This window comes from Ornithorhynchus anatinus, chromosome 17 (genome assembly GCF_004115215.2).
Source record: "Ornithorhynchus anatinus isolate Pmale09 chromosome 17, mOrnAna1.pri.v4, whole genome shotgun sequence".
Lineage (NCBI taxonomy): Eukaryota > Metazoa > Chordata > Mammalia > Monotremata > Ornithorhynchidae > Ornithorhynchus > Ornithorhynchus anatinus.
Window position 1 is genome coordinate 16,529,825 of NC_041744.1, and position 6,498 is coordinate 16,536,322.

Below are 6,498 nucleotides of genomic sequence, written 5' to 3' on the forward strand. Positions count from 1 at the left end.
CCCGCACCAGTCCCAGGAGCTCCTGCTGTTTCAGTTCGACAGAGGAGAAAAGGACCTTGAGGAGGGAATTTGGTAGCCGGTTTTCCAATGTTTTGGGAAGGCAGGGATTTCCCAGTTCCAGGAAGGCCTCTGACACAGGCCTGCAACGCCCCCTTGTGGGTGAGAAGCTGCGTGGCTCAGTGGAAAGAGCCCGGGTTTAGGAGTCCGAGGTCATGGGTTTGAATCCCGCCTCCGCCACCTGTCGGCTGTGAGACTTTGGGCAAGTTACTTCACTTCCCGGTGCCTCAGTTCCCTCATCTGTAAAATGAGGACTTGTGAGCCTCACGTGGGGCAACCTGATTACTCTGCATCTACCCCGGCGCTTAGAACAGTGCTCGGCACATAGTAAGCGCTTAACAAATACCAGCATTATTATTATTATCTGGAAAGGTTCCAAGTGACACCAACAAACTCACCCCCTCAACTCCCGGGAAAATCAGTGGGAACTGTGATGGGGAGCTTCCCCGGGCTGTGCAGCCAAGGCTGTCGGAAAGCAAAGGCTCAAGGGAAACGAAATGAAACACTGCCTCGGAGCTTTGAGGCCTAGCTCTGATCTCAGCCTCCTCCTCCCTAGCTGGGTGATCACGGGCAAGTCTCCTCTCTCTCTGGGTTTTTCCATTTAGTCAGGCTTTGCGACTTCTGCTTCGTCTCCCTCCCACAACCCCCTACGTGCGTGGGATCATTGAGCTACTTAGTATACGGGTAGCTCACAGTGTGCTTTGGAAGTCAGTAGGACCTGGGTCTAGTCCCACCTCTGCCACTCGCTTGCTGTGTGACCTTGGGCAAGTCACTTTACGTCTACGTGCCTCAGTCTTCTCATCTGAGAAGCAGCGTGGCTCAGCTGAAAGAGCCCGGGCTTGGGAATCAGAGGTCATGGGTTCGAATCCCAGCTCTGTCACTTGTCAGCTGTGTGACTGTGGGGAAGTCACTTAACTTCTCTGTGTCTCAATTACCTCATCTGTAAAATGGGGATTAAGATTCTGAGCCTCACGTGGGACAAGATGATTACCCTGTATCTACCCCAGCGCTTAGAACAGTGCTCTGCACATAGCAAGCGCCTAACAAATACCAACATTATTATTATCTGTAAAATGGGGAGGGAAAAGACTGTGAGCCCTATGTAGGACAGGGACTTAGTATACAGTCCCTGGCTCATATTAAGCATTTCACAAAATACTATTAAAAAATACAGATACAAGCCCAGATTCTAAACCCAGGTGGGCCATTTACCTGCTAGGTGGCTTTGGGAAAGGCACAGAACTTCTCTGTGCCTCCATTTCCCCACCTGTAAAATGGGGAGGGAATCTCTGTTCTCCCTCCCCTTCCTTAGACACTGAGCTCCATGCGGGACAGGGACCGTAGCTGACCTAATTGTACCGCAACTTCCGCAGGACTTAGTATAGGGTCTAGTGCATACTAAACACTTAACAGAGTTTTATAATGCGTCCATAGGACTGTCATTTTTTCTCCATGAGAAAAGAGAGGCCCAGAGTGGGCAGAGACCTGCCCGTGGTTATTCATGACCGAGCGAGACGCACCACGAATAATAATAATAATAATGATGGTATTTGTTAAGCGCTTACTATGTGCAGAGCACTGTTCTAAGTGCTGGGGTAGATACAGGGTCATCAGGTTGTCCCATATGAGGGTCACAGTTAATCCCCATTTTGCAGATGAGGTAACTGGGACACAGAGAAGTGAAGTGACTTGCCCACGGTCACACAGTTGCCAAGTGGCAGAGCCGAGATTCGAACCCATGACCTCTGACTCCCAAGCCCGGGCTCTTGCCACTGAGCCACGCTGCTTCTCTGTGTGAAGTGCGAACGTACAACGGAGAACATGGTTCCGCTAGGGTCTGGTTGCCAGGCTGGGGGAAGGGGAGAGGGAGAGATGGTTATTCCTGGAAACCCTTGACCTTGAGTGAGCGCAGCTGATGAGGCTGTTTACGAGAAGAGAGTGTCCTGTTCCCTCTGAGGTTCGGGGGACCGGCAGCTCAGAGACAATGACAGCACTCACGAAGGGCAGAGAGCCCCCTCTCAGCACTTCCTCTCCACCTGGGTGGGGCCGGCCCCGTGGCTGCTCTCCGTCTGTCGGAGTGAGAGGCCCCGGCCATCTTCAAAGCAGGCTCCAAGTGGGCCGACCAGAATACAGGGCCCGGAAGCTCCCTCGATTCACCGGATCTCAGACAATGAGCTCCAGAGTTTGCGTGCCCCCCAGCTCTGATGTGGAGGAGGGTTGGGTTTTGGGCACAGATGGTCTCATCTCTGGGGATTTCCGCCTCAGCAGCTCCATTTCCGGGGCAGGTGCAAGCAAGGAGCGGGAAGGCTGGAATGCCGCAGCTTTGCCCGAGGCCCGGGATTCAGCTGGAGCCTCATATGAGGGTGGGGAAGAGGGAAGGCAGGCTCGCTTTCCATTCCTGCTTTCTCCAGTGATTCCCTGAGCAAGTGGAAAGAACCTGGGCCTGGGAGTCAGCAGCCCTGCAATTTGAATGTGGGCAAGTCACTTACCTTCTCCGTGCTTCCATTTCCTCTTCAGTAAAATTGGGATCGAATGGTTGTTCTCTCTCGCCCTTAGGCTGTGAGCCCCATGGGGGACGGGGACTGCTTCTGACCGGAATGTCCTGCATCTACCCCAGTACTTTGTACGGTGGATGGCACAAAATCAGCACTGAACAAGTATTATTATTATTATTAGGATGATGATGTTCCAGTCCAGTCGCTGAGTCTTTGTTGTTCATCTATTAAATAGAATGAATCTTCTCCTCTGCTCCTGCTCCACCAGAAATGTGTATTCAGAGACCTTTCGGCATTATGGAAGACTCTAAATAACCACAGGGATCATTGGCCTTCCAGAGTGATGATTTAATTTAATTAATGTAATTTAATGATATTTGTTAAGCGCTTACTATGTGCCAGGCATTGTTCTAAGCGCTGGAGTAGATACAAGATAATCAGGTTGGACAAAGCCCATGTCTCACATGGGACTCACAATCTTAATCTCCATTTTACAGATGAGGTAAGTGAGTCACAGAGAAGTAAAGTGACAAGTCCAAGATCCCTCAGTATACAAGTGCAGGAGTCGGGATTAGAACTCAGGTCCTTCTGACGTCCGGGTCCATGCTCTATCCACTAGGCAACACTGTTTCTTTACTGATAGAAACAATATTACCAATAATGAATCAAAGATATTAGCTGGATCTGAAACAGGGCTTCTAGAGCTGTGGAAGAAATCCAGAGATGGGGTATGCACTCGTGGAAAGACCACAGGCCCGAGAGTCAGAAGGACCTGGGTTCTAATCCTCTCTCCGCCACTCATCTGCTGTGTGACTTTGGGTGAGTCGCTTCACTGTGCCTCAGTCTCCTCATCTGTAAAATGGGGATTAAGACTGTGAGCTCCGTGTGGGATGAGGGACTGCGTCCAACCTGATTATCTTGTCTCTACCCCAGCATTCAGTAGAGTGCGTGGCACATGGTAAGCACTTAAACCCTACAATTATTATCATCATTATATCCCTCAGGGTTACATGAGCCAAATTTGTATATTCAATTTTGTGATCTGGTTGAGCATTAAATTTTAAATATGCTAAACACAAACTCTGGTGAAGTTTGCAGCTAGTTGGCAGCTGACCCAACCCCTGCCTTTAATAATGGTATTGGTTAAGTGCTTACTATGTGCCAAGCACTGTACTGAGCACTGGCCCTGTTCTCTCCAGGCGGTTTTCCTGGGCACTCCTCCTCCTTTTTCCCCTCCGAAAGGTCTCTGGCACTTCCTGCTATTTTTCCGCCTCCCTCCTGCATCCTGCTGATAAGGCTGGAGAGCTGTTTCAGGATCCCAAAGACAAAGAAAAGAGTGGATTGCCTAATGTGGAGCTCAGAGGGTTTCAACAGTCAAGGCTGGCCCGCTCTCGGTCCGGAGTTCCCGCACCTCTCAGTCGGCCTGGATGAGATCAGAGGAGGAAAGACCTCTTAAAACTGATTCCTGTCAGTCTTCGGTTCTTTGTTATTCCACTGAGAGAACTGCCTTTCTCCTACTGTTCTAAAAACACGCCTCTTAGGGCAGAGGGGTTCCCCAGCTTCCTTTTGCAGGCCTATCTCAGGGGCAGCATGAAGAGCTCTCCTAACTCAGGGGAAAACTCAAGTGTGGAGAGGGGAGGCAACTTACGTAAGGTCACACAGCACACGGGTGGCAGAATCAGGGATAGATTCCCCAGGTCCTGAGGGAAAATGGTAAGTGTAAGTGATAAAGTCTGCTTGATAGGTTGTGGTGACACTCCTGCATTCTCTCTGCAAAGCTACTAGCTCTAATAATAATAATGTTGGTATTTGTTAAGTGCTTACTATGTGCCGAGCACTGTTCTAAGAGCTGGGGTAGATACCAGGTAATTCGGTTGCCCCACATGAGGGTCACAGTCTTCATCCCTATTTTACAGATGAGGTCACTGAGGCACCGAGAAGTGAAGTGACTGGCCCAAAGTCACACAGCTGACAAGTGGCAGAGCCGGAATTGGAACCCATGACCTCTGACTCCTAGGCCCGTGCTCTTTCCCCTGATCACTCTGCTTCTCTTGCTCTACCCCTCCAAATGGCTCAGGAGTGAACTGGGCAGGCAAGGTTTGGGGGAGGTCGGCTGACAGTAACGAAGAGCATTCCTCCTTATAGTTTCGTCCCTAAAGTCACTCACAGAATAGTTCTCAAGGACGATTTCCACCCTAAGCTCCTAATGGGCTCTGCCAGCTCTGTTATATTGTATTCTCCCGAGAGCTTACTACAGTGTTCTGCATAAAATAAGCACTCAGTACGATCGATTTATTCTGGAAGATTGCAAGGAACAAATTAGGTCTTAGCAGGGCTATAGGTTACATCCTTCTCATCTCTGACCGGACACCTGTCCACATGGCCAGATCGTTTTTTCCTTACGGGATCCCGGATTGGGGCTGGGAGGGGGACGATCCCGAGGAAGCCTGGTAGAATCTCCCAGACTAAATTCCTGGGGGAATTGAATCGTTCTTTGCCGCTTGATGGAACTTGGGAATCCACAGACTTAGGTAGGCAAGGGACCAGCAATTCCTCCCTTTGGAAGTCCACCAGGGCTGCAGTCAGGGTTTGGGATTGCAAATTAATCCGCAACGATCGTCTCCCGGGCAACCCAATATTAGTTCACACACCAGCCTGATAGGGGAATTGTACTTTAAACCTCTCCGAGTCCCGGACCCGTCTAGCCCTCCGCTGATCCGAGTCTACCCCAGTGCTTAGGACAGTACCGGGCGCATAGTAAGTGTTTAACATCTACCTCGACTTTTATTATTAGTCATGATATTTATTCACTGCTTGCTGTGTGTGGAGCTCTGAATTAAGTGCTGGGAGAAACTACACGGCTGGGATCTTGGAAAAGCCACCTGGAGTGCTCCGGTTCTTCCAACCAGGATCTGGGCACGGCCACCATCTCCCCCAAATCACCCCATCGGCTCTCACCCTGTCTGCCGCCTTTGGGCTGATCCATCCCGGGTGGAAAAAGTGTCACCAATTCTCCAACATCCTATGGCTAACATCTCCGATGCTATTAGTCAACGAGTCAGATTTCACCGACCTATTAGAAACCCCATGAAATCTTAAAGGTTTCCCACTTGATATTCGGTTGACATTGAGCGTGAGTTTCCAATGGGCATACACCACACTTATAAAAATATTCTTGAGGTAGTTTTTAAATGCGTAATCTGTTCCACGCACTAGGGATGATCAGTTTGGGTCCAGTCCCCATTCTACAAGGGGTTCACTGTCTAAATGGAGGGGGAACAGGTATTTAACCCTCATTTTACAGTTGAGGAAACTGAGGCACAGGGAAGTTAGACCCGGATTTTAATCCCAGCTCTGCTGCTTATCTGCTGTGTGACCTTGGGCAAGTCAGTTCACGTCTCTGTGTCTCGGTTACCTCATCTGTGAAATGGGGATTAAGACTGTGAGACCTATGAGGGACAGGGACTATGTTCAACCTGATCAAGTTGTATATACCCCAGCACTTCGAACAGTTCCTGTCACATAGGAAGCGCTTAATAAATATCATTAAAAAAACTTCAGTGACTTTGCCCAAGCAGGCACATAGTGGAGTCTGGACTAGAACCCAGGTCTTCTCACACCCAAGCCCATGATCTTTCCACTAGACCACAGTCTTTTTCCTTCCTTCTTTTCCTCCAAGCATGGAGGTGGAAGGTGCATCGAAACAGAGACACGTGGTAACCCTGGGCAGGTCACTTCACTTCTCTGTCCCTCACTTACCTCATCTGTGAAATGGGGATTGACACCATGAGGACCAAGCAGGACATGGACTCTGTCCAACCCGACAACGTTGTATCTACCCCAGAGCTTACTACAGTGTTTGACACTTAGAAGAGCATTTAAATACCATTAAAAAAAAGAAAAGGGAAGGGGAGAGGAGAATGACAGGGAGGGATGGGAGTGGAGA